This window comes from Humulus lupulus, chromosome 2 (genome assembly GCF_963169125.1).
Source record: "Humulus lupulus chromosome 2, drHumLupu1.1, whole genome shotgun sequence".
Lineage (NCBI taxonomy): Eukaryota > Viridiplantae > Streptophyta > Magnoliopsida > Rosales > Cannabaceae > Humulus > Humulus lupulus.
The window spans coordinates 280,069,706-280,092,526 of NC_084794.1; the positions used below are offsets into that span (position 1 = coordinate 280,069,706).

A 22,821-nucleotide genomic window follows, 5' to 3' on the forward strand; every position below is an offset into this window, starting at 1 on the left:
CCAAGGACCTAAAGCTCCTCGATCACTTGAAGGGCATACAAGGTACATCGATAGCAAAGCATACCAAGAGGTATGTAAACACATGAACAAAATGAGTGAAAGCATGTTACAGTACTTAGAGTATTTTTCAAAATTTATATTTTGCTAAATCAAGCCAAAGTACTATGCTAAGTTCGGTCATACGAACAAATGTTATAATAGATAAAAATATTATAATATCATAAGGCCTCATTTTACACCGCAAGCATCACTGCTTGGATGTAATTGTTTAAAGTAAAAGGAAAAGTTTGCTGCCCGTGTAGCAAATTTAAAAGTAAAAATTTTTGTCTTTACAACACGACCTGTGAGTCGTGTAATTGAAGAAAAAGAGAATAAGTTTAAGGAGCAGGAGGGTCTTCCTCAGCAGTCTGATTGGCTGCATTCTCAACAACTCCTCCCTCCTCTGTGTCAGCGGCCGACTGGATGCTTGGGGAAGCAGGAACCCTTGCTCTTTCTTCTTCTTCAGCCAATCGAGCAGTGCAGGAGCCAACTCAGCGTTCCTGGCATCTTCTGGAAGGTAGTTAAAGTTGGCACCTCGGTTGTGTCTCCAAAAGTCATAGAAACACCGAAGTGTCGCATTCTTGTACCTCTCTAAATTATTAGCATTGGTAAGCTTCAGCTGCTCCACCTGGCTCTCAAGAACAGATATGGTCTTGTCCTTGGCAAGGAGCTCCTCCTTAAGCCTCTTGACTTCACGATATTGGGTTCGGATGGAATCCTGGTATTCATCCCTCTGCTTCTTCAAAGCTGCCCGAGAAGCTTCAGCCTCCGCCAGCTTTGCCACCACAGCATCCTTTTGTTGAGTAACCACCTCCAACTCCCCAGCGTGCCTGGCTTCTGCAGCCTGAAGCTCCTCGGTGGCTTTCACCTGGAACTCCTCGACGGCCTTTGCCCGAGCCTGGTCGATGCTAGCATTAGCGCAGGTACGAGCAGCAGTTGCAGTCAGCATGGCCTACAGTCAAAGGATAAAAGTTAGAATCTATTACAAGGAAGAAAAAAAAACAAAAACCAAAGAAGGAAAAAATGCTTACACTGGTTATTTCGTTTAGAGCCCTGTTAAGGATCTGGTCAATCCCCATATTCTCCGCCTCAGCCATCGCCTCCTTGCAACTGTCGTGCTTCAGGATATGTGCAAGGTGATCCTTTGCTGATCGCAGGGTACGGTGTGAAAGTTTGGTCCCAGGAACTTCGATTTGCTGGGACTGCTATTTCGTGGCTGCAGGCGTGGGATTCGTAGTAGCGGGTGGAGCCTCCTTCTCAGCAGAAGCAAAAGGCTGGGCAAAAGCTTGACCAGTAGGCACGTCCTTAGAAGGATCATATGTTCGACCCTTCTTGGCCGGGGGTCCTTGGCTTGATTCTCCATTGTGCCTCCTGGATGATTTCCGTCGAGCCAGGGGAAATTCTTCTTCCTCCTGAGCCTGATATAGATCGAAAACGTTGGGAGTAGCCATCTCTGTGTATAAAGAAAAATATGCAGACAGTAAGATAAAGGCGGATGAAAATTCATGGTAAAACAGAAAAGAGGTCATAAAGTTTTATACCTGAGCTACAACTACTGGTCGCTATACTACTGACTCTATTAGTCATACACTCACTATCTGGCACGAAGACGTCTGGCCCTGGATTTGGAGTATACGTAAAATTACCATCCCCGTCAAACAAGTGACAAGGAATTGGCAAGCTATTTAAAAGCAAGATAACAATACCGTTTTCGTCTGAGGATTCATCCAGGTCTATGACAGACTCTGTTGCCTTTTTTTTCCCCTTGCCTTGGGGTGCAGAAGGCCTTTCTGCTGAAGGAATGCCAGTGGGTTCCCTAATAGTAACCCCCATTGGTCTCCTTCTGGGAGGAGACACCGGAGGTTGCTGCTCGAGATCCCCCTCGGCTGTGGCATCTGCTACCACAGGTCCTTTTGTTTCATGGCGAGGAGCCAGGAGGCCAGATAGCCTCAGATTTTCATCAGTGGCCAGGGGCTTAACGTTTTTTTCAACGTTTGCCATCCTGGCCAGTACGTTGGACCTCAACACCATGTCTGGTCTTGGGTTTGGGCATAACCATGGTCCTGAAAGGCACAATATACTTTAAAGAAGTGCAAGAGAGCTTATTAAAGAAAAGTAGCGACCAGTGAAAATATCTTTTACCTCCTCGAGCGAAGGCCAGGTTGTTCGTAGTCATGTATGGCGTGAGGAAGTACTCTCTACTGTACTACCCCACGTTGTAAATGTGGGTAGTGTCACCAAGGAACATTCGGCTAATTTCCTGGTGACAGAGATGGAAGAAGCCCGTCCCGTATTGTTGAGGGTTGGACTTAAGGTCGAAGAAAAAATTGACCTCATGAGGGGTGGCTTTTGGCCATTTTTTAAGTTTATAGAGGATATAGAGTGCGGCCAACATTCTATATCCGTTTGGAGTAATTTGAAAGGGGGCGACACTGAAATAGTTGGCCACCCCCTGATAGAAAGGATGTAGAGGGAGGATAGCCCCCGCCTCTATGTGATATATGGACCAAGCGCTATAGGCACCCCTGGGAAGGTTAGCTCTTTGGTCAGCAACTGGGATTGTGAGATTGAATCCTGTAAGAGGATACTTTCTGCGATAATTGGCAAGCATCCGAGGAGTCACTTGGCTGGTGGGGGAGAGATACCACTCGACATCAAGAAGGTTTTGATGCAGAGGGCAGGCCCTGACTTGGATACGAGGATCTGGGGCGGCATTTTCTCGACCACTGGTCGAGGGAACCCTAGCCTGAGAATCAGGCTAGGCAGGAGAGTTTGGACTGCTTTCAGAGTTAGGGCTTTTCTTGCCTAAATACTTGGAGCGGGCCATTTGAGGTGGCAGTGGATGAGGTCTAGAGGAAACTCTGGAAAATGGAATCTCGTGAACTCGGTTGATCGGTTGTTCTTCGCCTTCGAGCAGCGAGGCAAGAAGATCGTCGTCGATGGGCCGCTCACCTCCCCACAAATCTGGCATTAAAGTCTGCAAACAGAAGAATGTGGAGGTGAGGATGAAGAATTTTGAGAGTATTTTAGAATAACGCTGGTCGAGTATAAAAGTTTAGCTTTTATACAACAGCATTCTAACAAAAAACTAAAAGTTTTCGCACGAACAGTTTGAGAAACAGATCAAAAGTGAAAGCAAAAAGTCTTTTGAAAAAGCTTTTTCAACTCCTTTTAGGGCGGGAAAAACTTGGTTTTTCAGCTAGCATAAAAATCAAATTTTTACTTCGGTTTTACGTCCTAAAAGTCATGATCTCAACTATCAAACTAACTCGTAATTCCTTAATGGCAGAGAAATATCATTCAATACAGTATCACCTATTAAATCCCCTATTGACATGCATCTTAACCCAGAAGTGAATGAACCGAGCAGTCGGTCTACAGAAGCATGCACAGCAAAAATATAAAGCATAAGAGTCCAGAAACTTACTAGAAAAAAGATCGTGGAGATTGGAGAGAGTTTTTGAGGGTCGGAGAACTCAGGGACTGAATCTTGAAACGCTGAAAGAAAGTCTCCAGAAGAAAATGAAAGCTCTAATTTTAGGGTTTCTTGAAAGAGTAATAGCTTGCGTAAAAAAGAAAAGAAGACTTTGGAGAGACTATATATATTTTTGTCTGTGGCATTAAAAGGGAGTAATCATCAGTTTCCTTTTTTTCGAAGCATTGGGAAGGGTGATAGCCGTCGAAAGGTTACTTGGGAGCCGAAAAGCAGTGATTAGACAAGGGTAGGTTGCTTTTTCCAAGATTGCACGAATTTTTCTGACAAGTCTGGTGGGGTAACTGAAGGGTCGTTTCCTCAAAAGTTTATTCATTGCTCATAATAAATAAACTTGGGGGGCAAATGTTATCCAAAAAACAAGCACGGATGACGTGGCAAGTGATTTCTGGGCACGTGGCTGACACCTGGCGGAATTCTGCTAGGATATCGACCAATAAAGACATTACAAGAAAAAGGCTGTTGAAGTTTACCTGCGACCAGTATGGTCGCAGGTTTCGCGTGTCTCATGATAATTTTATAAAGATCTTAGTCAATCCCGAGATTGACTCCCATGATTTCCTGAGTATCTGATTATTTAGGAAAGAATATATGTAACAAATTAATGTAATCCCCCTTGAGCCTATAAATAGAGAAAGGTAGCTCAAGGAAGGGACTTTTGGCTTTCTAATTATCTGAGATTAGAGTTATTTTATTTGATATATTGTTTTGTTCTTTAGAGGTCGGTGAAACTCATTGAACCCTAGTTCTTTGATCACTCCTTTGAATTCTATATCAATAACAGTTCAAGTGGACGTAGGTTGTTACCAGATTCTGGGGCCGAACCATTATAAACTCTTGTGTGCTTTATTTTTTTTGTCATCACATTCATTTCAACGCATATGTCCACATCAAGCATATTCGACTCAGTGTCAGTTGGCCAAAATCAGGGTCAACACTTATAACAAGCACTACAAAAAATGTTGTTTTTACCGATAACTCTGTACCGAGAACAAGTTCTCGATAGTTTCATTTTCAGAAAGGCGGGACTTATTCATGGGCTGGGAAAATGTTAAGTGCCTCTCGGCATAAGGTCATTACATATCCTGGACCACGTGACCCCTTCTTCTTTCTCTTTCCCTGATTTTCACAGCAACCTTACTCTCTCCTCTGCACTCCGCCTCTGTCACTTAAACACCTCATTTCTCTCTCACTAAACCTCCATGTTTAGTTCTGATTCTCTCCAAAATTTTAGGTTTTCTCTCTATTTTTTAAGGTAAAGCATATTTCCTTCATTATATATATGTATATGTATACATATTTATATATATGTATAAAATGATAAATCATTTTTTTTTGTTTTGTTTATTTTTTGTTTGAAAGCATTCTTGGTGCGATTTTTCTTCTATAGTGAAGGATTAGAAGTTGGCCTGCTCTTTCAATATTCAAAGGTAATTTGTTTTAAATTTTTCAGTTTTGTTGGATTTTTTTTTTCAATTTTATTAGCTTTATATATATATATATTTATATAAAAGTGGTTATTTTTTATATAGATCTTAGGTATTTATTTTAATATTTTTAATTTTTATATATAAATGAATCAATATTAGTTTTAATAGAAATCTGTTATTATATTAGGGTGTGATTATTTTTAGTTTTTTTAAAACTTTTTTAATATAAAATAAATAAATATTAGGGTGTGAATGTTTTTATTATTAGATTTTAAAATTATTTACTAGTGAAAATGGGATTAGGGATTAGAAAATTGTTAGATGGTTAATTAATATATATTTTTGGTATTAAAATAGATTCTTTGTTGTTTTGGTAAAAATTATGTACAAATTAAACTAAGTAGATTATAGAACCTATAAATTGTATTTTAGATTACCTTTAAGTTAATTATTTTTATTTAGTCTTATACTTTATTAGTATATTTTTGTAATTAGATTTAATATGCTTTAATAGTATACTTTTGTAAGTAATTTGACTTTTAGTTATAAAAACGTGTTTGCAATGTTCTGTTATTTTCTCTAGGTATTTTCTGGGTGTTGTTTGCCGATTTTTTATTTTGGGATAGATGAAAATATAACCGTTATGTTGCTGCTGATTTTTTTTATATTAATTTAGGATATCAAATAAAATGTTTAATAAAAAAATATTTCAATAAAGTAAACATTTAATTGCTTTCATTAGTGAGTTAACAAGTAAATTTAATTTTTTTTAATTATGATGAAAATAAATTTTATAAATATTATTGAACATTTTCATGTTAAATATTAAATATAAAACTAATTAAAATTTATTATATAATTAATTGAAAATAATACAGTAGTTTAATTTAGAAGAAAAACAGTAAGTCTAATACTTTTAAAATAATTTTTATTCTAATCAAAATAATGTTAAAATTACTAAATTTAATATTGAAACAAAGATTAAGTATTAATAAATTTAAATAGTTAAATATAAAAAATAAAGATAATTATTAAACATATTACAATTAGATATCATAAAACATTATAATTCATTGAAAATAACATAAGATATTATGAGACAAAAAATTGATCTATTTGTTTGTCTTTGGTGATAAGAAATTATTACCAAATATAGAATAGTGTGTTATTATGCCACAGTGATCATTTTTTTAATTATTTCTATTTTCATTAAAAGCCTTAGACCTGTTCGGAGAGGGTGAGTCATTAATGAATCTTAAATTTGCCTCTCTTTGAATTGTCTAGTTCAAACAATTTGGGATTACTATATACCTATAGAGTGATTTGTTACTTATTTATTGTTTCATTTGTGGAGATTTCAGTATGCATCTCTTTTATTCTCGTAAGTGGGCAGACTTAATTTTAGTTTGCGCACTTATGAGAACTATAAGGAGGTGCTGCCTAAATTTTTACAAACATGTAACAATATTATGAGTGCAAATCACATTATATGTATATTGTAAACCTGAATGGGATATGTTCTTTACCTTTATAGAAATTGAGTGAAAATGTGGATTAGAACACACACACAAATTGATTGTAAGTTTGATGATAAGAGTTTCGTGCAGTGCTACACTCATTCAATGTCAATCGACAAGAGCTGGATTAATTTGACAGATCGATTATTTGATGAGTATGAAGTTGGCGTGATGGATTTTCTTTAGAGAGCTAGACAGTGCGTTGACTCAAGGGGATTGGTGAAATGTCCATGTAGGAGGTGTGTCAAAGTTGAATTTCAGACGATTGGTGTATTAGAAAATCATCTCTTTGTAAATGGTTTTCTACGGAAATATACCAATTGGCATTGGCATGGAGAGGATGAAATAATACCAATGAGGAAAGTGATAGATCAAAATGATGAAGATGAAATGATGGATGTTCTCAATGATGTTATGCAAAATGATAATGACGAATATGAAGAGAATGAGCACGATCAAGAGATACCTACAATAGACTACAGGGTTGGGCAACATTGTAACGATTTGTTTGCTGAAATCGAGGCTCCATTATTCCTTGGGTATCAAAATTACATATCATTGAATTTCCTAGTGAAGTTGATGCATTTCAAAGTGTTGGGAAAAATTCTCAACAAAATATTTGATGGAATACTGGAGTTGTTAGATGATGCATTTCCAGCCCCAAATAAACTTCCAAAATCACATTATATAGCGAAAAAGTTGTTACGTAAACTTGGATTGGACAATGAGTCAATCCATGTCTGCAAGCATGATTGCGCATTGTTTTGGAAAGAACATGCTGGAAAAAGAAAATGTCCTGTTTGTGGGGAGGATCAGTGGGTGGACAAAAACACCAAGGGCAAGAAAGTGCCTCATAAAGTGATACGTTATTTTCCTTTAACTCCTAGGTTAATGCGAAAATATGCATTGAGGGACATTGCTCAACATATGGGATGGCATCACGAGCAACATATAAAAGAAGACGGTGTATTGCGCCATCCTACTGATGGGAAAGCTTGGAAGGACTTTGACTGAAATAATCCAACGTTTGCAATGGAACCCAGGAATGCGCACCTTGGATTGGCTGCAGATGGATTCAATCCTTTTGGTAATATGAGTCGTTCTTATAGTATGTGGCTAGTTGTGTTGACGACATATAACTTGGAACCATGGTTGTGCATGAGAGAAACTAATTTCATGTTGAGCTTATTAATATCGAGACCTCATTCGCCAGGAAAAGATTTTGATGTTTTCTTAAGAACATTGATTGATGAGTTAAAAGAATTATGGGTTATCAGTGTATAGACTCAAGATGCAGTCAATGGTAGTTTCTTCACTCTTCGAACAACTTTGATGTGGACTATAAACGATTACCAAGCAAGGATAAGCCTTTCTCGATAGACTAGCCAAGGTTATCATGTCTGCTCTACATGCAATGTGGAAACACCATCTATTCGTTTACAAAAGAATGATGTTTTTTATGGCCATAGACATTTCTTTACCAATCAAACATGCTATTAGAAGGGAGGACAAAACATATGGTGTTGTTGAAGAAAGACTACCACCAAAGCCATTAACCATGCAAGATATGTTCACACAAATGAGTTTTATACCCAATTCTCTTCCTGGTAACCATGTAAAATATAGTGGCAAAAAAGAAAGCGTACAAAAGAGCAAGTAGTTTGGCAGAAAAAAAGTATATTTTTTGAGCTCCCATATTCGGCCAACATAATGTTGCGATACAATCTAGATATTATGTATGTTGAGGAAAATGTGTGCAATAGTTTAGTTGGCACAATAGTTAAGCTGGAGAATAAGACCAAAGATACAATTAGTGCCAGAGTAGACTTGGAGAAGATGAAGATGAGACCATAGTTACAGCTGAAGAATTTGAATGGTCGACACAAAAGCATGCGACCAAGTTCACATTCACTATTGAAGATTGCCAAAAGTTTTGTTGATTTCTTAAATCAGTGAAATTTCCAGATGGTTTTGGATCAAACCTAAGGAAGAATGTGATTGATAATGAAAACAAGATCACCGGTTTGAAATTACATGATTATCACATCATTATGCAACACCTTTTTCCAGTTGGTGTGCATGCATTGCTAGAGAAATCGATTAGTACAACTATTATTGAGTTATGCACTTTCTTCAAGCTCGTTTGTACTAGAATTTTAAAAGTCTCAGATTTAGAAAAATTCAATTATTGAGATTGTTTGCAAGTTAGAAAACATTTCCCCATGCTTTTTTCGATATCATGGTCCATCTACTAATACATTTACCGGAAGAAGCAATACTTGGAGGACCGGTTCACATGAGGTGGATGTATTCTCTTGAAAGGTACATGAAAAAGTTGAAGAATAATGTCTGTAATAAAGCACATTCAGGGGGGTCAATAACAGAAGGATATGTGGTCAATAAGGCATTAACATTTTGCTCCATGTACTTGAAAGAAATTGAAACAAAGTTCAATCGTCCAGACCGAAATGTAGATGTTGGCCCATCACTTAAAAAGATGCCGGTCTTTCGATCTCAGGGTCGTCCAATTGGTAAGAAATCCTTTACAACTTTGGATGATGAAGTAAAGAAAACAGCAGATTGTATATACTAAATAACTGCAAAGAGATCTTGCCATATCTTTAGTAAGTAATTAAAGTAGTTCATCCTTTCATTGCATGTTTATTATAATACTTATTAGTAACTCTAGTATTGATTGTTTTTGTTCGTTGTAGAGAGCATATGGAAATTCTTCAGACTCGAGGTGTTGAAAACCTAGACCAATTACATAGAAAGGAATTTCCTAATTGGTTTTATAATAAGATTTATCATCTTTGGAAAAAGGGGTTTCTCGGAAGTACATGAAGAATTAATCTCTTTAGCAAATGGTTCTTCAACTCATGTTGCTTCGTACCTTGGGTGTGTTGTATATGGAGTTAGATTTTTGAGTTATGAAAGGGACAAGAATCGCAAAACTTAAAATAGTTGAGTCTATATAGCGGGTGTTGAAAATAATACTTATTACGACCAGTTGGAAGAAGTTTTAGTGATGTCATATCTTTCTGGTTGTTCTGTTGTATTATTTAAGTGCAAATGGTTTGACAGTAATTGGTCTTCAGGATTAAAGTCTGAGCAAAACATAACCGGTATTAAAACTAGTACGGAGGCGTTCAAAGATGATAAATTTATCTTAGCAACTCAGGCTAACCAAGTATTCTACATTGATGACCTTAAAAATAAATCTCACTGGAAAGTCTTCCAAGTAGTGCATCACAGAAATGTGTGGGACATCCCACTAGTTGAAGAACAACTGGAGGATGTAAATAGATGTTATGCACAACACTAGTTCCTCTTATTTCCAATTATTCGTTGACTTGGTCCGTTGCCACAAATCAACTTTGAACATACGAGGGCTCCATTACAATTTGTTGAGATAGATAATGTTTCAATTGAGGAGGAGAGGGAGGAGGAAGAGGAAGAGGAAGAGGAGGAGGAGGAAGAGGAAGCTGAATTCATAGAAGAAGATGATGAAGAGGAAGAGGAAGATGAACACATAGAAACCGATGGTGATAGTGAAGATTATTATAGTGATGATTAAGTGGTAATTTTATAATATGTTTAAGTAAATATGTTTTACAATAATTGATTATTATAGTTATTATGTTTGCTATAAATATAATTTTAATATCAATTAATTTGACAGATATGGCTGGCATTTTTGCTCGATCTCACGGGGGTGATGGTGGAGGATGCGATCCTCCACGTGGACTGTCAGATATCCCAGCTAATTGTGAACGATGTAATACATTACAGATTGATACACTCCTTAAATTTTAACAGTTAATAAATATTAATTTAAAATTACTAAATTTCCATACAATAGCGCCTCCAAACAAGCATGGACGCCACATAGAAAAAGTTGATGAACACATAGAAACTGATGGTGATAGAGAAGATTATTATAGTGATGATTAAGTGGTAATTTTATAATATGTTTAAGTAATTATGTTTTACAATAATTGATTATTATAGTTATTATGTTTAGTATAAATGTAATTTTAATATCAATTAATTTGACAGATATGACTGGCATTTTTGCTCGATCTCACGGGGATGATGGTGGAGGATGCGATCCTCCACGTGGACTGTCAGATATCCTAGATAATTGTGAACTACATTACAGATTGATACACTCCTTAAAGTTTAACAATTAATACATATTAATTAAAAATTACTAAATTTGCATACAATAGCGCCTCCAAACAAGTGTGGATGCCACAAAGGATTGAGCACATGAGAAAAAAGGGAAGAGTTGGGGCGTCCTCTCCCTCTCAAGTGGGACGTGCGAGGGAGAACATATAAAGAGATCGAAAATTACAACTCAAATTTCTCAAGAGAGCTGTGATTACTTGTTCAACAGTACACAGATCCAGACTGTTCTCAATGGTCAAAAGTACCAAATGCCTCGAAACAAAGAATACTTGCACATCTAGAGGTAATAAGTAATTTCTATATTTATGTTAATTATATTTAATTATATATCATATTTACTAATAAATGTTTTATAATTTAGGATGATTTGTTTGATATCAAGTGTACCAGATATGGACAAGGGCACATGCCTGGGATCTTGAGAGGCATTGATACATCATGTGTCAAAAAGTATTCTGATTGGAAGTAAGATATTAAGGAGCATTTAACGATTAATGGCCAGAAAATCATTATGGTGGTTGCACAAATATGCAGTAGCGAAAAGGCATAGAATTTTTCTAACGCCTAGAAATTATGGTATTAATTTCTTGCTAAACTTAACTCTCTTAATTAAATATATTACTAACAGAAATTTTTTGCAGAAACATTCTGGGGTCAACAAGGAAAATAAGAAGAAACTAAAAGAGCTCAACTACGGAGGTTCCTAGTCAATCCCAGCGCTGTGTTATAAAAAAATTAGTTAATTAATTCTTTTTAAGTTTGTTTTTCTTATTTACGTTTAATTATTATTTTAAAAAAAAATATGTACGTGACATCGCAATTTAGAGACTGGGCAACTTGAGCCGATCCAAGATAACTGGATGGATACTCACCATAAATCAGGCACAAGGTGGGTGACAGAAACAACCAAAAAAACCTAGGTACGTTAAGTTTTTTTAAAACATTTTTCAATTTCTTAATTGTTTGTTTACAATACATAATTACATTATATATTGTATTATAAGACGAATTACGTGCATATCGCGACACACAATAGTCACAGTCAACTGATAATGAGACTTCTACACCAGTTTCGAGTGCGCCTGAAGATGATGACTTGTCTTTGGTACAAACTGTCTTCGAAAAATGACGTGGCCATCATAAAGGATATGTATGTATCCTTAACATAAGGGACAAAACTCCATTTACTATTGATCCTCCACAAACTAGAGATGAAGAGATGGCTGAGATGAGAGAGTGTGCTCGAGAATTAGAGGAGCACATCCGAACTCATTGTATCACCTCGGGATCAAAATTGGACAGATTTCACCTACGAATTCGTCTACAAAAATGGGATTTCCCGACAGTTTTAACTGTCGCTATTGAGCAACGACGACAGTCGACTAACTGTTGTATTTGCCTATGTCGGCGTAGAGGTAGCTACGCTGACAGTTATTAGGTGTCGTCGTTGCTGGTTACGCCGACAGTTATTAGGTGTCATCGTTGCTGGCAACGCCGACGAATTTTTTTTAGGACGCACAATGCGTGCTCTTAAAATTTATACTTTTAATTTTTAGAAAATTAATTTATATTTATTTTAAATTAAAAATTATGATTTAAATGAAACATTTGTATACAAATCTAAAAAATTATAGATCATAATAACAAAACTTTTACAATGAGTTAATTATATTAAGAATTTAATTGTCTTCCTTTTAAAAAACAATCTAACTTTTACAATTGAAATTAATCTATCTATTACATACAATGGTAGAACACAAAAAAACTATATACATAAATAAAAACCTCACTGTACATAATTCTTACAAGCATGAAAGAAAATAATACCCAACAACTTGAAGAAAAATTTCTTATTGTCTTGGTTCTCTTATATAATTGTCTTGGTTCTCTTAAATATCCAAGTAGAGTTTTAGCCTACAATACAGAATAAACACCATTAAATTATAGAAATAAAATCATTTAAATCTCCATAATAAAATTCAATAGTAAAATCTCCATAAAACAATACAAAAGCATAAGATTAAGACATAATGGTATCTTAGCATAAGACAATTAATGGGAATATGACAAGAGAGTATGAGTTAATATATCAAGCATAACATGTAGACTTTAATGGGAATATGTCAAATATCAAGCATTTGAATCAAGCAAACAGAATATCAAGCATACCAAGACAATTAATGGGAATATGTCAAATATCAAGCATTTGAATCAATATAATAATAAAAATTTCAATGGAGGCATAAACCTTTACTTAAGATTGAATATTATTATAATCCAAGTACTCTTTGGATTCCAACCCAGTTGCTGGGCACGACAGAACTTCAAGAAAGTGTTGGCAAAATAAGAATTAAAACCCTTCAAGACATGCCACAGAGCATGACCCCAGCAGTACTATCTTTCTACAATATATACACTCATTCTACAATATATACACTCGCAACCCATCAAGACATGCCACAGAGCATGATCCTTGCAGTATTATCCTTCTACAATATATATATAACCACTATTAACTAAAACATCTTTTTAAGTTATTTTCTTGCATGGCAACTCATACCAGCATGAATGAGTTGATCAAAAGGTTTAAAAAGGAATGAAAGCCTTTTTTTATAAAAAGTTTTGGTAGTGATTGATCATAACAAAATCAAGTTTTAGGTAGAACTATAATATTCAATTCAAGAACTAACAGTTACACCCAAAATTGGGAGACTAAAGTTAGACAGTATATTATTTTATACAAAAACATAGTGTACAAACCAAGGTATTTTGTCTATTCAAATACAATCCAACAATAGATTTAATTTATATTTATATCAAATGAAGAAATATCAATCTTGGGAACACAATGAGAGTTGAAATAAAGATCAAATATAACCTAAACAGAAACCAGAAAGAAGAAAAGTGATGAAGTGAATGTCCAAAAATCAAATTCACAGATCATGTCATGGAAAATTCTTGGAGTGAATTGAATTCAAAGGCATAACGAAGCTAATAATTAAGAGTGGGAGAGTTTATTACATAACCAATAAATGTCTCAACTTAACTAGATACCAAAGAACTCAACTCATCGGTCCGATCCGCTTGTTCTTTCTTGAGCTTTTCGATCTTTCATAACCACTACATTCATAGTATATATAACCACTATATATATATTAGTATGTAAGTTCTCTCTTATTATTATTTTTATACAATCAGATGTAGATGTAGTATATGCAACAGCATCGGTAGCACAGCAACGAACTGAGTTATTTCAAAGGTGTTTGAATTGAGAGAGAAAGAGAAGACTATGTATATAATAGAAATAAGAAGTAGAGTATATAGCTGACACCATGGAAAAGCCTCCTTCTCATCTCTCTCTATAAATATATATACATATATATATATATATATGAAAAGCAAACAATATAATTACAAAATCTCTTTCGGCTATACATATTTGGGAATAATTAATACATTTACATATTATGTACTAAATGGCTATAGTGCAGTGCTATAGGAAATGTGATCTTCTACTGTGTATAAGTATAATTATTCTTAATACAAGTATTAAGAACTTTACTAAACCATGTTTATCATGGAAAACATATAGCTGTCTTTACTGACTAAATCAATCATGGAAAAGTTACATCAAAACCTCAAAATACTATATCAAATACTTCAAAGACAACCATTTGTTGGTGAAATTTGATTAAGAGAACTCTCAAACTAGTAGTAGAGAAAAGAAGGTACCTGTTGTTATATCTTCAATCTCTCCTTCCTAATTTATTATTGATACTTTAACAATTTAGCATTGAGAACCAAAGACACAACAACTAACATAAAACACAACCAAATTAAGTATTAAAAAAAAAAAAAGGAATACCCATTTTGAGACTTAATTCACCTCTAAACCAAAAACTGTGAAACTAGAAAACTAAAAACATTCACATATTATTGAAGATTAGAACACTATTAATAATTGCATAGTAGATATTCAATAAATTTATATTAAATGCATTAACATGAATGTACTGGTTACAATAATATCAATCAATGGTGTACTGTATTATGCCCCATTAAGATGAAGGAATTTATACAAATATAAATATATATAGAAGTATCACGATCAATTATTAGGAAATTTAGTATATATATTATGTATGTGTATTAATAGAAGTAAATTAACGAGAAACGTTAAATATAATATATCTACATTGATTAATTAACATAATATCCAAATTATGTATTAGTTTTTTCAAACAATAACAAGTTTCACATGTTTGATCATTTGAGCTAGCAGAACAACTAGTTATTATGATTAGTTCGGTGGTATATATAAAGTAAACAGTTTTCAAACATTTGCAATTATCTGTAATAAATCTTCCAAATAAAATTCAGTTTGTAAGGATATTATTTATTAATATTATCCATCCAATTAAATATTACGTAATAGAGCTGAAAAGATAATATTGAATTCTCTTACTGATTAGCTAAATATAGTTACATGGTATATCATTTTCACTATTATTTAATTTTTTTTTTTTTAGTTTCACAGTTTTAACAACTTATCTAAACGTAAAAAACAAAATACTCTGAAACATCTTCTTCTTCTGCAACTATAAATACTTGATCACTTCAAACAAATCTCCAAGAAAGAATCAATTAAAGTTTAGTCAAATTAATTAATCAAATATGGGAAACTACAAAGCCAATATTAACGACAAGTTCTTGAATTCTGCTCTTATTTTTCATGTGGTTCTTGTATTTTGCATAACGCTCAGAGCAACCAACGTCGAAGCTCGACAACCGTTTGCATGTGACCCCCAGAACACATTCACCAAGGAACTAACCTTTTGTAAAACGACATTGCCTACAGATGTGAGAGTGAAAGACTTGATTGGACGGCTGACACTACAAGAAAAGATCAAGTTGTTGGTGAATACCGCTGCAGGGGTGCCAAGGCTTGGAATTCAGGCATACGAGTGGTGGTCGGAGGCCCTTCATGGGGTGGCAAATACTGGTCCCGGGACTAAGTTTGGTGGGGCCTTCCCTGGGGCCACTAGCTTCCCCCAAGTCATTACTACTGCTGCTTCTTTCAATGAGTCATTATGGCAAGAAATTGGGCGAGTACGTGATGAGTATATATAGATTATATGTATATATATATATATATATATATTGTTAAGTACTTATGATTCTATCAATAATGTAGGTTGTGTCTGATGAAGCAGGAGCAATGTATAATGGAGGACAGGCTGGACTGACATATTGGAGCCCAAATGTAAACATACTGAGAGACCCTCGGTGGGGACGAAGCCAAGAAACTCCTGGGGAAGACCCCATCTTGTCTGGAAAGTATGCGGCCAACTATGTCAAAGGACTCCAAGGCAATGGAGAAGGAAATCGCCTGAAGGTTGCTGCTTGCTGCAAGCACTACACGGCTTATGATCTTGACAATTGGAATGGTGTGGACCGCTACCATTACAATGCAAAGGTTAGCCAGCAGGATCTCGAAGAAACTTATAACGTACCATTCAAATCTTGTGTGTTGGAAGGAAATGTTGCAAGTGTGATGTGCTCCTACAATCAAGTCAATGGAATACCCACTTGTGCTAACCCTAATATCTTAAAAGACATAATTAGAGGTCAATGGAACCTCAATGGGTGAGTGCGATGGCCCCATTTCAAATATTTGTTTTATTGTCTAAACTATACTTAGTTATTGACTAACATTTTCAAACTTTGTTGGACACAAAACAGGTACATCGTTTCAGACTGTGATTCGGTTGGTGTCTTATATGATAGCCAACATTATACTAAGACTCCAGAAGAAGCAGCAGCTATTACAATTAAAGCTGGTATATGTGTATATTTTCATTTTATTATTAAATCGATATTTATAACACGAGTTAATTTACACACTTCATGGTACATATATAGGGCTGGATTTGGATTGTGGGCCATTCCTAAAGGACCACACAGAAGTAGCTGTAAATAGAAGTTTGGTAAGTGAGAATGACATCAACACAGCTCTCACTAACACAATCACGGTCCAAATGAGACTAGGCCTTTTTGATGGCGAACCATCTTCTCAGCCATTTGGAAACTTGGGCCCAAGTGATGTGTGCAGCCCGGGCCACCAACAGTTGGCCCTTGATGCTGCCCACCAAGGCATTGTTCTGCTAAAAAATCATAGGCGCACTTTACCACTCTCTACTAAACGCCATAAAACCATTGTTGTCATTGGGCCTAATTCTAATGTCACTGACACCATGATAGGAAACTACGCTGGTATACGTCTTCCATTCATCAACTCTTTTATTGATTTTGAACAAAGTCAATTAATGTAGGTTTTTCACAAGGCATGTTCCTAAGTATCATTCTATTTTTATTTGCTTAAGGTGTTCCTTGTGGTTATACCACACCTCTACAAGGAATTGGAAGGTATGCGAAAACCATCCACCAACCAGGTTGCAATGATGTTTCTTGTTACGACAATGAGCATTTAGGAGCTGCAGTGGCTGCAGCCGAACATGGTGATGCAACAGTATTAGTAATAGGCTTAGATCAATCCATAGAAGCGGAGTCTAGAGACAGAGTCGACATTCTCTTACCGGGACGGCAACAAGAGCTCATTTCTAGAGTTGCTGCTGCCTCTAAAGGTCCAACCATACTAGTCTTGATGTCTGGTGGGCCTGTTGATATCTCATTCGCAAAAAGGAATCCTCGCATTGGTGCCATCCTTTGGGTTGGATACCCTGGACAAGCTGGTGGAGCTGCTATTGCTGATGTTCTATTCGGTTCCAAGAATCCAGGTATAAATTTATCTAGTTTTAGTTGATGGTATATTATATGCGACTATATTATTTTAATGCGGCCAGACATAAGTTTAATTTTATTGTGTGACATTACTGGTTGAAGTTTTGATAATCATTTCATTTATAATTAACAATGGTTTGCCTTTAATTAGTTTCTTCTATATATTTCTCTTAATGTGGGTAATTATATTTTCTATCACTATAGATTTATATTCTTTTTTTTTTTTTTAAATTGTAGGAGGAAAGCTTCCAATGACATGGTATCCCCAAAAGTACCTAGCTAAGGTTCCAATGACAATCATGGACCTTAGGCCGAATGCGAAATTAGGGTATCCTGGTAGAACTTATCGCTTCTATAAAGGCCCTGTTGTTTATCCTTTCGGTTATGGTCTAAGCTACACGAAATTCACTCATAAAGTAGTTGAGGCTCCTACACAAGTTCCTATTCCAATCGTCAACACACAATCCTTGACAAGTTTAAAAAATTTAAGTAAGAATGTTGAAGTCACCCACACAAATTGTAATTCGCTCTCTTTTGGAGTCCATATTGAGGTTCAAAATAATGGGTTAATGGATGGTACTCACACATTGCTTGTATTCTCAAGCCCACCCATTGGAAGAATGGTTGCCCAAAAGCAGCTGGTGGGCTTTCAAAAGGTACATTTAGGAGCTAACTCGCGACAACAAGTCACAGTCAATATTGATGTTTGCAAGCACTTAACTTTTGTGGACAAATTTGGAAATAGAAAGATTCCAATGGGGCAACATACACTTCACATTGGTGATGACATCAAGCACTTTATTTCCTTTCACGCAAATTTAAGACAATAATAAGATCATAAAATTATCAAAATTGATAGTTAAAATTATATTCGTTCTATATGAATCTTTATTTAATGTTAATTTCTGTATTGATTCCTACAAAATAAGCTCACTTGCTTCCGTAAAATGGGGATGCATACGATGTAATGTAAGTTATTTACAATAAAACAAAATATTTTATTATGTTTCTTTTTTTCTTATTTGTGAAATATTTTTGGATATGAATTTCTGATTTTTTAAGAATACTAATTGAATTTAACAAGCAATTTAATAAATGTGGAATGATTTAAACAATTCTTTGATAAGACATATATTATGATGTATTAGGACAGATTGTTGATGAATCAGAATATAATAACATAAAGTAAATAAACTAAAAGTAACGTGACACAATAAGTTTTTTACGTGGTTCGTAAAACCTAGTCCACGAGATCACTTAAAATCAATTAGTAAAGTCTCAATAATACAATAAGCAATTAACTTATACAAGATTAGACTCCCTCTAAATTCTTGTCGGAATCGTGAAGTACTCCACTTTAATAATCTGATTTTGATAAACACTTATTTAATGTTAATTTCTGTATTGATTCCTACAAAATAAGCGCACTTGCTTCCGTAAAATGGGGATGCATACGATCTAATGTAAGTTATTTACAATAAAACAAATTATTTTATTATGTTTCTTTTTTTCTTATTTGTGAAATATTTTTGGATATGAATTTCTGATTTTTTAAGAATACTAATTGAATTTAACAAGCAATTTAATAAATGTGGAATGATTTAAAAAATTCTTTGATAAGACATATATTATGATGTATTAGGACAGACTGTTGATGAATTAGAATATAATAACATAAAGTAAATAAACTAAAAGTAACGTGACACAATAAGTTTTTTACGTGGTTCAGAAAACCTAGTCCACGAGATCACTTAAAATCAATTAGTAAAGTCTCAATAATACAATAAGCAATTGACTTATACAAGATTAGACTCCCTCTAAATTCTTGTCGGAATCGTGAAGTACTCCACTTTAATAATCTGATTTTGATAAACACATAGAACACGAAATCTCTTCTAATCTTAATGAGCGCTAGCTTCCTCGCAAAGTGAGACTTAAGAAAATCTTCTCCCGAAGATTGTATGCCACTCTCACAAGCTTTATGACTTGTTTAAGAATAAACAACACAAAGCAAAACAAACAAACAAAGCAATAGTTTAACAAAGACTACTCTTTACATAAAAAAGAACTCTTCAAAATATGAAATGTTAGAATGGAGAAGAGCTAAGATTAGTTGCTGCTTAGATATGATATTTATAGAGTTTAGGAAACCCTAAGCAAAGCCAATCTCATTCTTGATCTTAATAAGATCAAATCAGAGAGTTTCTAAAAATAACTCTCAATTACCTTTACTGCAAAAAAAAATCCGAATGTAACAGAATATCATTCTGTATCATCATAAAATGGACGAACCTGGACTTAATTTCAGACCAGGTTCATTTCATAATTGATCTTACTTGGTCACAAAGATATTTCAAGTTACTCAATTTAAATCAATTAAAATCATGAAATATACATAGTGATCAATTCTATATTAAACATACTCATTATAAACAAAGTTAACATAAATAAATAAACACACTTGACTATATTTTATTTAATATAAAATCCACCAATTACCATTTATAAAATTTCAAAATTAATACATAATTGGAAAAATATATTCATTGAAAAAGTCAGCCAATATTTGGATTTTACAATCTCCCCATTTGGCAACTTTCTAGGAAAATTATATTCTTACCCACATTTGTTTAGGCATAGGATGTTTCTTTTGCACCGTTTTGAAATTCACATGATGAAAATAATTTTAATTGAAAACTTCATCTTTGTAAGACACGTTGGTCGAATGTGACCCTTGACTCCACAAAAATGGCAAATGAGAATGGATTTCTTAGTCCTTTCATGGGACGTAAGATTCTTACCTATCTGTCTCTTTGTTGATGAGACATTTTGAGATGTTGATGGATCAGAAACCTGCAATGTAAGATCAGAAGACAAAACAGGTAATGAACAGACTTGAACAAACACAATTTTTCCTTTTGATTGAGACCCTTTAGATCCCAACCCAGCATTGTTTCGCTGGCTTGCATTATGGACCTCCTCAAAGATAGTAGATCCTTGATCAAGCATCTTAACATTTTTCTTTATAAGATCAAGCTCTTTTTTCATACGGTTAATTTAAGTTTTTATCAAAAATCACAATTTCAAAAACTTTAGAATTTGATTCAAGTTCATATTTTTCTATAAGAAAGAGATTTGATAATCTTTGCATTTGACAGATTTACAACACATAATTTTACCCATTCATCATACATTTACTGTAAGATTCTTCTAGCGAATCTTCATTGACTTCTGATTCATTAGTGTCAACAACATCATCAGTACCTGTCATATAAACAGTAACTTTATTTACTGAAACAATATTGTTTAGGCAAACAAGATTTTTATTTTCCTGCAAAAAAAAAAGGAAGACTAGAGAACACAGATGTCAAAGCAACATTTTCACCATATTCATCACTACTTTCAGAGTCATTATAACTCAAAGTAGCATTCATTCCTTTTTTTTTTTTTTTTCTTTTCAAGGTATTTGCACATTTTGGATGAATGTGACCAAAATTATCACACTATCTGCATTGAACTCCCATTTTATTGTTAGGAACAAAAGGTTTAGAAGATGTGATCCCTTTTGAGAATTTAGAAAAATTCTTTTTATTGCCCAATATTTTCATATATTTTTTTAAAATTTATTATCAATAGAGCCAACTCATTATCATCTTCATTATTTGAACTTACATTTTCTGAACTTTTCAATGCAATAGATTTTTCTTTTTCTTTTACCTTGTCCGACTTTTCCTTTTGTCTGATCTGTTTATTCAGTTCAAATTTTTTTAGAGATTCTGTTAGTTCTTCCACTTTCATGGAATTCAGATCTTTGGCCTCCTCCATTACTGTTTGCTTGGTGCTAAACCTGTTAGGGAAAATATGAACAATTTTTTTGAACTAACACAGATTCATCTAATTTTTCACTTAAGGCAAAAAATTCACTAGCAACATCAGACAATCTCTCATAAAATTTAGTGAGAATTTCAGTTTCAGACATTCTAAGATCCTCAAATTATATTTGTAACATAATGGACCTAGAAAACTTGACATTAGCAGTTCCTTCAAATTGAGTTTGAAGGATTTGCCAAGCTTGTTTAGCCGAATCACAAGAGGATATAAGTTTAATATACCATTCACCAACACCATTGAACAAATTGTGTAAGACCTTGTTATTGTAACTGGACAATAAATCAGCAATAGCTGACCAATTTAACTTAGATTTTACCGTTGTTTCACCAGTTTTTGCATCAACCTCAGTCGGTGTTGACCAACATGTCAAGACAGATCTCCACGCCTTCTCATCTTGAGATTTCATGAAGGCTTTCATTATAACCTTCCAATCAGGATAGTTTGAATCATTAAGAAATGGTGGACGAGTTATAGAACTCCTTTCGACAAAAAATGACATGTTTCAAGCAGAAACACAAACAAGCGGAAAGAAAAACACAAGATCTCACTAAGAGTTTAATGAACCGCTCTGATACCAATTGAAATTCTATTTTTTAAGATTACCAACTTAATTTAACAAACAATTTAACTAATGCGGAATGGTTTAAACAACTGTTTGATCAGACAAATATTTTCATGTATCAGGACAGATTACTGATGAATCAAAATATAAGAACAGAAAGTAAATAAACTAAAAGTAGCGTGACACAAGAAATTTTTTACGTGGTTCAGAAAACCTAGTCCACGAGGTCACGCCCAGAGATAAAATCAATTAGTAAAGTCTCAAGAATACAATAAGAAATTGACTTCTACAATATTAGACTCCCTCTAAATCATTGTCGCAACCTTGAAGTACTCCACTTTAATAATTTGATTTTGATAAACACCAAGAACACGAAATCCCTTTTGATCTTGATGAGTGCTCCATTCCTCCTTAAGTGAGACTTAAGAAAATCTTCTCTGGAGGATTGCATGTAATGTTCACAAGCTTTATGACTTGTGTAAGAATAAATAACACAAAACAAAACAAACAAACAAAGAGATAGTTGAACAAATACTACTCTTTACATAAAAAAGAACTCTTCAAAATATGAAACGTTGGAATGGAGAAGAGTAAAGATTAGTTGTTGCTTAGGTCTGATATTTATAGAGTTTAAGAAACCCTAAGCAAAGCCAATCTTGTTCTTGACCTCAATCAGATCAAATAAGAGACTTTCTAAAAATAACTCTCAAGTACCTTTATTGCAAAGAAATTCAGATGTAACATAAGATCATTCTGTATCCTTTCGGAATTGATCTTACTTGGGCACAAAGATATTTCAAGTTACTAATTTTAAATCAATTAAAATCAAGAAATATACACAATGATCAATTCTATATTAAACATACTTATCATAGACAAAGTTACCATAAATAAATA

At 34.3% G+C, this 22,821-nt stretch overlaps 1 pseudogene; it reads left to right on the forward strand.

The window, feature by feature from the left end:
• The first annotated feature begins 7,548 nt into the window (after positions 1–7,548).
• On the forward strand, positions 7,549–18,301 carry LOC133816728 (beta-D-xylosidase 1-like; annotated as a pseudogene).
• Positions 18,302–22,821: the final 4,520 nt, after the last annotated feature.